This window comes from Mus caroli, chromosome 2 (assembly GCF_900094665.2).
Source record: "Mus caroli chromosome 2, CAROLI_EIJ_v1.1, whole genome shotgun sequence".
NCBI classification, from domain to species: Eukaryota; Metazoa; Chordata; class Mammalia; order Rodentia; family Muridae; genus Mus; species Mus caroli.
Window position 1 is genome coordinate 92,096,045 of NC_034571.1, and position 9,719 is coordinate 92,105,763.

Consider the following 9,719-nt stretch of genomic DNA (forward strand, 5'->3'; position numbering starts at 1 on the left):
GTTAGATCTCAGGTTTTCTGCTTTCAGTTTCTATCCTGACTTTCTTCAAAGATGTATTGTGATCTGGATGGGTAAATTAAATAAATCCCATTCCCCATTTCCCCAAGTTTCTTTTGGTCAGAGTGTTTTACCATATCCATTGCATTTTATGTTCTTTATGAGTCTATTTTTGCTAATTGCTTCCTGGAATCATTAAGTGAAAAAAATAAATAAATAAACGAGTTTTGCAAATGACAGAAACATGCACTTATGGTAGGTTTCCTATCAGTCTCAAAAATTGGGACGACAATTTCTTCAGTGATTATAAAATACTAGATCCAGGTCCCAGATAAAGACATCATTGGGTGTCACAACTTCCAAATACCTTTCAAAATAGATTTTCATCACAAAAGACAGAAAATGAATAAGATTTCTCAAAGTAAAAGGCTAGTAAAATGGGAGGAGTAGTCTCTCTTGATCTAGGCTATTAAGATTTGGCTGAATGAGGGGGCTCTCAGGAACAGGAAGGGAGAGAGAACACAAGTATAAAAGTTGTTATACTAAGAGCTTTAATAAGACTCTTCATTTAAAAAGAAATGATGCAAAGACAAAGACTGAATACTAAGCCTGGACTTCTGCAGAAATGCTTTTCTATAATTCTTTTGGTGTCTGCATAGGTATTAGGTGTAGTGGACATGTAGACCATGAAGAGTAAGTTATTATTAGTGATATTTTTTCTTTGGAAGCTCTCAGCACTGCAAAACACAAATTTATATCTGGGAGGTTGGTCCACAAAAAACAGAGGCCTATTTGACCACCAAGTATGAACCAGGGAAAAAGGTATAAAGTAAACGAACATAATTTCCATTCTTGTTTCAAGTCCCAAACAATCACATTATTTTGCACACTATTGGATTTGGTGGATTAAAAACTCAAGGATAAAATAGCTGAAATACGTCACCTCTATTCCCTGTGACTGATGTTGGGATCTAGAAGACTAGTCTCCAATGATCTTGTCACCCAGAATTCCTACAATTCCACTGTAGCATATTTAGGCAGTTCTCATCAAGGAAGTAGAAGGTGCAGATCTTTGTATCTTCTTATCTTTTAAAACACATGCATAGCATTTATGCTAATCTACACTAATTGGTTCAAGGAAACTATCACCAGAAATTAAAGGGAAGTAATACAATTCCATCCATCTATGATGAACAACTAAGAAATTGCAACAAAACTAAAAAACCTTTTAGTATACTGAAGAGTTAAATGAGTATACTGTGTCACAACATACAGTCCAAAAGAAATAGAATACCATGGCCACAATTATTCATGAGGTGTTTTGTTGTTGTTGTTGGTGGTGGTGGTGGCTGTACTGAAAGCCTTTGTAGATTGCTACCCAATGACTCTATGCCCTGTAGCACACATTTGTCTGCTGTGGATGTATCAGAAACTCTACAAGGGTTTTGGAGACAAACATGTTTAATCTTGACCTTGGGCAACATATTTAAGTTGTCATATTCAAATTTTTCAAAAGGGGGCAAAATGAAATCCTTCTAAGTGTGTTTGAATAAGTTTGAAATAGCTTCTGCAAATAAGATTTAGCATTATATGAGATGCATAAAACAGCTAAACTAAAAAAGAGTTTCCTTGTTGAATATGTATTTATGTTTGCCTTAGTAGTGCCAGCCCAGCAAATGTACATAGGCTTGGAAATAACACATGATAATGTCTTTCAGAAGACAGGGATGGCACACATTTCCTTGGGCAGGGAATAAGGGAAATTATTTAATGGTTTTGATTTCGTGTGGTGAATTAGAATTTCCTGGAAAAGCTGTAAAATAATACATATTCATAAACTACAATCTAGACTTACTATGTTTGCATCTCTTACTGGGATATCCATAACTCTGTATTTTCAATTAATTTCTCAGCTGACTCTAATACAGCCAGGCTGGCTGGCAGCAATTAGAGGTTCAGCATCAAATATATTAGATTATATTGTAAAAATTCAGAAGGGCTCTAATTGTACATTTTTTAAATCTAGAAATTGTATTGTAGCAATTGAAAAGCAAAGAGTTAGATGGTCTTTAGCAACTAACAAATTATGAATGATGATTGTCATCATTTGAGATTGGTTTCAGTCAATAAGGAAAATAATCTAAAATGACTTTTATTTAAATGTGATCAATGTCTTAGACAATAGGATCTGTAAACTCAATGTTGAATTAAGCATATAGAGAAACTTAAAAATTATTAAATCACATTTTCACAGTTGGATATTTTTAAATGTGTTCATAAAAAACTATTCAGTTTAATATTAATGTTTATTTTTACATATCAGTTATAATTATTTAATTATTTTCTCAAATTGCCAATGGTATAGCCCATTATATCTTTAAGTATTTTGGTATTTCCCAAATTCACTTTAATTACAGAATATATATTCAATTTAGGGCTGTTTGAAGGGACTCAATTTTTTGCTTTAAATTCTTACAATACTGAAAATAATAATACATTTCTACCAAATCAAAACATGATATATCTATATCTATCTCAACTCTCTCTGTCTCTCTCTATATCCATATCTATATCTATATATTATAGATAGATAGATAGATAGATAGATAGATAGATAGATAGATAGATAGGTAAATAGATAGATGGAGGGAGATAAAGAGGCAGAGAGAAGGACAAAAAGAAACAAAAGATCTCAAAATAGCTAGTCAATATTTTTTTAGAATTGGCCATAAATTGCAAGGAACATTAGCCATGTCCATTTTCTCATCTATTCAACACTAGCAAAGTCTCAGAAATATGTCACATTGAAGTTATAGCAGTTTTATTTTCAAACCAGATTAGTGAGCTAACTCATAGGGACACTTTCAAGAACTGTAAACGTCTGAGTCCTCTTCTCTTCTGAGCTGAAAGTAATTATTTTGGAATATGGGGGCACTTTTTTTTAAACTTTAGAATCTAGTGACTTTTTTTATATTTAAAATGAGGTAAAACATAATTCATTCTGCATCCCACACTATCCATTCAGCCTCTCACTCACTGTGTTCATGTAATCCAATTATTTGAAAACTGTCAAAGATTGTCATTTCAGCAGTAAACCTTTAGAAACCATTAGAAAGAAGTGTTTGAGCAATCAGATAAAGTGTAAATGTAGTAAGAGGTATCATAATCTCTGCTCTATTTATTCCTGCTAATTGACAAAAAGTCTCATTTTTTTCCTTTTATAGTCAATTCGGAAGTCTTTTTATACAGGTCTTTAATGTTTTACTCTGTGTACTATAAATATGCATTCTAAGATATAGTCTTTCCTCTGCATAAGAATAACTATGGGAGAATGAATAGAAGTCAAAATAACTAAATTACAGACCAACATTGCATCCAAACTATGCATATGTGCATCTTGTAATTTCTTTTCTACCATATCCAATTCTTCCACAGATGATAATTTTCACGGACATTTTAATTTTTTAAATCATCTTGTAAGTATTGAAATAAATTTCTTGCTCTTAAGTAGTTCATCCAATTATTGGCCTTAGTCAATTAATGTGTCCCAAATTTTTTTGAAAAACATTAAGAATTATTAGTTGTTCTCTCTTAATTTGTACCCTCTATGACTGAATTTTTTTTACAGAGTTCTCTTATATCCTATAAAAATATAATATTCTCTGTGCTTTTTCAGGAGCAATTTATATTCCACAGGAATGCAAAGTTCTCTTTACTCCATCAAACTTTATGGTATTTACATATTATTATCATGTGAGATATCAACAACATAATGGTAAACTATGGACTGCTTATAAATTATTTCCAATGGATATTTTATGAAATATTGACATAAGTAGGACTTTATAACATTCTTTGTAGAAAGACCCTCCAATGGAATTCTTAACAGGCTGAGAGTTATTATAAGTACGGTTTGTGAAAGCAAATCTTTCCCTATCATGTTCATGTAACCTACTGTGAAAAAGTCATCATTTAAGTCAGTCAATATTCCAGGCCGTGCTTTAGCTTTTCAGGCTGTAAAGAACTCCTTGACTGAATGATTTAATTGACTTCCCTCAGATCTATTCCCATCCTCTATTTTACAGATTTCTTTTTAATGACAAATATGGGAGAATTCCAAGGTATTGTGTACTCTTCTATAGGTTAAGCCTTCAACTTCTGTTGGATTAGTTGTTCTACTGCACATAAGTTTTCTTTTGTCACTGGCCATTGTTCAATCCAAAGAGGTTTTCCAGTTTGTCACTTTTGTGACAGGACCCCTTGTGATTTATGTGAAATGTCTCCTCCATATAAAAGGGAAGAAACAGTCAGTGCTATTTCCTGCTTATGGAGAGCTTTGACAGTTTTTAATTTTCTTTGATCATGTCTTTTTTTTAATATATTTTATTACGTATTTTCCTCAATTACATTTCCTACATTATCCCAAAAGTCCCCCACACCCTCCGCGGTCTCCCCAACTTCCCTACCCACCCATTCCCATTTTTTTTTTTTTTTTTTTTTTTTTTTTCCCGGGTTTTCCCCTTTTGTGGGGTATAAAAAGTTTGTGTGTCCAATGGGCCTCTCTTTCCAGTGATGGCCGACTAGGCCATCTTTTGATACATATGCAGCTAGAGTCAAGAGCTCCGGGNTACTGGTTAGTTCATAATGTTGTACCACCTATAGGGTTGCAGGTCCCTTTAGCTCCTTGGGTACTTTCTCCAGCTCCTCCATTGGGAGCCCTGTGATCCATCCAATAGCTGACTGTGAGCATCCACTTCTGTGTTTGCTAGGCCCCTGCATAGTCTCACAAGAGACAGCTATATCAGGGTCCTTTCAGCAAAATCTTGCTAGTGTATGCAATGGTGTCAGCGTTTGGAAGCTGATTATGGGATGGATCCCTGTGTATGGCAGTCCCTAGATGGTCCATCCTTTCGTCACAGCTCCAATCTTTGTTTCTGTAACTCCTTCCATGGATGTTTTGTTCCCAATTCTAAGAAGGGGTACAGTGACCCCACTTTGGTCTTCATTCTTCTTGAGTTTCATGTATTTAGCAGATTGCATTATATATCTTGGGTATCCTAAGTTTTGGGTTAATATCCACTTATCAGTGAGTACATATTGTGTGAGTTCCTTTGTGATTGTGTTACCTCACTCAGGATGATGCCCTCCAGGTCCATCCATTTGGCTAGAAATTTCATAAATTCATTCTTTTTAATAGCTGAGTAGTACTCCATTGTGTAAATGTACCACATTTTCTGTATCCATTCCTCTGTTGAGGGGCATCTGGGTTCTTTCCAGCTTCTGGCTATTATAAATAAGGCTGCTATGAACATAGTGGAGCATGTGTCCTTCTTACCGATTGGAACATCTTCTGGATATATGCCCAGGAGAGGTATTGCTGGATATACCCATAGAGGTAGTTCTATGTCCAATTTTCTAAGGAACCGCCAGACTGATTTCCAGAGTGGTTGTACAAGTTTGCAATCCCACCAACAATGGAGGAGTGTTCCTCTTTCTCCACATCCTCGCCAGCATCTGTTGTCACCTGAATTTTTGATCTTAGCCATTCTGACTGGTGTGAGGTGGAATCTCAGGGTTGTTTTGATTTGCATTTCCCTAATGATTAAGGATGTTTAACATTTTTCAGGTGCTTCTCAGCCATTCGGCTCTATCTCTGGTAAATTGTTTAAGATTTTAGCAACTATATTTGCCCTATCAGGCTCTGATTTAACTAGTTGTTTTTCAGAACAGTCTTTTTTTGATGGACAAGAAATGGAAGTCTCATTTTTTTTGTTGGATCTTGAGGAAGGATATTAGTCAGTTTTCCAAAATGAGGATTTTTCTAGAACATCTTTAGATGATCTACATTCACGAACGTTATACTACACTTTTCATATGTACGTTTTACAGGAAACTTTCTCAATGAATTAATACTACTATAGAAAATTTTTTCTAGGGACTCTTTGTCTACAATCCTTTAGGGAATGACCAGATCTTTTACTGCCACAGCAATGGGCATTTCATGGTTTTATATCTTTTTTAATTGTTTTTCCAGTCAAAACCATCCTTTGAGCATAGTGCCTATCTGGTAATTAAAAGATCTAATAACATTTTTGCATTTAGTATTAGCATTTTCAAAAGCTAAATATTCAATTAAAATTTCTCTAGCAGTTGGTTCTGATATTTCTCTATTTAGATATGTATAAATTTAAAAAAATTGTGAAAATTCATTTGAATCCTTGATTATTTTTGAAAATTATTCCAATCATCCTTTATGTTCAACCTTGTCCCAAGCATTTAAGACTACTGTATAACATTGTTCTAGGGCAGCATTGTCAATCTCTTCTCTTGATTCAGAATAAGAACACTTTACCTAGTAACTGACCCTTGAAAATATCTATATGCCTAGTTGTACTTTATTGCTCCAGGAATGAAGCCTCATTTTTTCACCATGTTAGCCATTGTAATTGAAGCCCTGATTCTAAGATGGCTGTCAATAAAACTTCTTCATATTTTGTATGGTTCAGTTATTAATTATCTATATGCTATATGGTGAATATAATCTATAGATTAACCCTACATTTTAAAATAACTTTTAGATTGACACCTAAATTCCTAATATTGTGCACTACTCTCAGCTCCATCAAATTCACTTATCAAAGCTGAACAAATTATTTTAATTATTTTGTTTTCTAAAGCACATATAGACTGCCTTTTTTGCTGTTTTGTTATAATGTGTTGTTGGAAGCTTTAGATTTGATTTATCTAAAATATCTTCATGATTCCAATGATTGTCAAAATTTTGTTCTATTATTTGTAACTTAGCTAAGATTTTTCAGTACTTTCCTTATCCAGGTATGCATACTTCTGATCTCTCTTAAAAAGTATTTATAATATTGTAATCATTACTGAGAAAAAACATGTATTTGTATGCTGATAAATGAAACAAACTCATATTAGTTCCAGATGCATTGTGTCATTGTGTTTTCCTTTTTTTAGAATAGAAAATATAATTCTTTTGAAATTCTTTCTTCTTAGGGATTTTCCAAGGATATTACAAGTTTGTTGACTTTTCAGCTTTTCTTGCCATTTCCAAGTAACTGTAGCTAGTGTCTGCCATGTCTGTCTGCCACTCAGCTATATTGTTTGCTGTTGGTTCCTGGCTTTGCCCCCTTCTTGTCTCTTTCTTTCTATTTCTCCTCCCCTCTCTAACTCATGGTAGTTGGAGACTTTTTCCATGTGCACACAAGTTGGGGTATGATTTTTTTCCCACAAGCTGCCAAGCCCTCTCTTGTATGTTTTCTGATCCCTCTCAGGAACCATGCTGCCACCAGTTCTGGCTCCAGACCATGGCAGGTTTTTCTCATAGACACATACTGGTTTCCTACTGGCCCAGGCTGCTCAGTCCCTCTGCCACTCCTGGGATGGACACTCAGGCTTCAGTTTGCTCTCTCTTAAAAGGAACCACTTTCTGCTTAGCTAGAAAATTACACTGGGAAATGATTGTTCCACATCTTTCCATCCAGGGTTTTTTCTCAGGCTGAAAGCTTTCGGAATTCTGAGAGTCCTTATGTTGCATGACATTTATAGCCATGAGCTTTTTTCCACCCTCACTCAAGTCATGACTCAGAGGCCTAACATTTATTTAAAAGGGCATAGGCCATAGTCTAGGCTGCTTCTCCCACTAGCTTATAACTCAACTAACTCATTTATATAATACTATGTCTGCCACATGGCTAGTTACCTCTCCTCAGTTTCATGTTTCTGACTTCCCCTGAAACACGGCGAAATATTTCACTCTATGTCTCTTCCCAAGGGTTCCTCTCTCCATGCTCGATGTCCCACTTTCTAATCCTGCCTCAGATTATTGGCCATCAGATTTGTATTGACACGTGATGTTTAAACACAGTATTCAAGAGATTCTGCCTACAGTTTTATGTATACAGCTTGAGAATAAAAGTCTTCAACAGTCTTACTAATCTGGGAAACCTATGAACAACAGTACCAATTAGCCTGGTAAGAATATGATTATGTTACAAATGTTAAGGGTATAAAAAATTGTTGTTATTGTGTTTAAGGATTGTTTCCAAAAATAGTACTTCATAACTTGTTGTTATTAACTCAGACAAAATCTTGTGGCTGGCTAAGTCACAGTTTCCAGATTAGAAACGAATGTTGGTACTTAGTTTCACAGATGTGGTAATAAACTGACCCATAAATTCTTTGCTTTATGTCTATAGATTAATGTGTTACTTAACCTTCATGAGAAAGTATTCCTTTTAAAGTTGATGTTAGTTGATACAGAGCTTCACAATTGACCAACTTTGTGGAAATAAGAAAGTGTGGATTTCTCAAGCCTGAGTGGGATATCTATAAGATGGTCTTCCCCCAAGGATCAATTACCAATTTGTAAGAGGGAACAGAAAGTATTCTAAAGGCTAGAGTTAATAGTAAGACTGAGTTTTCCAGAAATATTAGGGTCATTGCACACATAAGCTAACAGAGTTAACAGTTGTGTGGGGAAGACCTGTGCAAGACTAAGCTAAACAGAGTACTAGCATGGACTACATAAGGGATTCTAAAGTCACACCCATTGATAAAGAACTGTTAATATCTGGTTATCTGGTGGCTGCCAGGTGAAGACTAGTCCATTTTCTTCTGCATGCAGTCCTCGGGAAGATATCGTTGTTCAGGTACATGGTTCATCCATGCACATGTAAGAAGCACTTAGTGCCCTCAGTGGTTTTCTTTCCTTTTGCTTTTTCTGTTCTTTTTTTTTTCTCCCACATAAATTTAGGAGGAAAGAGTGGTAGGGGTTAGGAGAAGAATTGGTGGGAAAGGAGTGGTGGTAGATTTGGTGAAAATAACTTATATGAAGTTTGTAAACTCTCAAACATTACAACTATAAAAACAAGTGACAATAATGAATGTATTAAGAAGCAAAATATTTGATGAATTTTGTAGGCTTATATTAAAAAAACTACTATTTTTAAAATAAAATTTGCAATACTTTAGAAACAAGTTATTTTTTAAATTAAGGAATGCCAAGATATTGAAGGGAAAGCTAAGCATGCCCTGTAATAAACACCCAGTTAAATAGCATGCTTTATGTAAGGCATTTAATGCTATACATTAATAGAAAAAGATATATAGGTTGGTTTTTAGTCCATTAATCCAATCAACAAAGTACATAATTAGATATGCATAGATGCAAGGAAACATTACACACTATCAATTTTGTGATTCCCCACTCCAACCTGTAACAGAAAACCAAAACAACATGAAGCTATCAATTCATTGTGTAGTGCCTCTGTTCACAAGGTTCTCAGTGGCTTCTGGCTTAGTGATTTTTTTCTTTCTTCCTTTTTTCCTTCCTTCCTTCCTTCCTTCCTTCCTTCCTTCCTTCCTTCCTTCCTTCCTTCCTTCCACTGTCTTTCTTTCTTTCTTTCTTTCTTTCTTTCTTTCTTTCTTTCTTTCTTTCTTTCTTTCTTTCTTTCTTTCTTATTAGATATTTTATTTATATTTCAAATATTATGTCTTTTTCTGGTTTCTCCCCAAAAAATCCCAATCCCCTCCCCTCCTTTCCCCTGCTCAACAACCTACCCACTCCTGCTTCCCTTTACTGGGGCATAAAACCTTCACAGGACCAAGAGCATCTCTTCCCGTTGATGACTGATTAGGCCATCTTCTGCTACATATGCTTCTAGAGATATGAGCTCTGGAGGTACAGGTTAGTTCATATT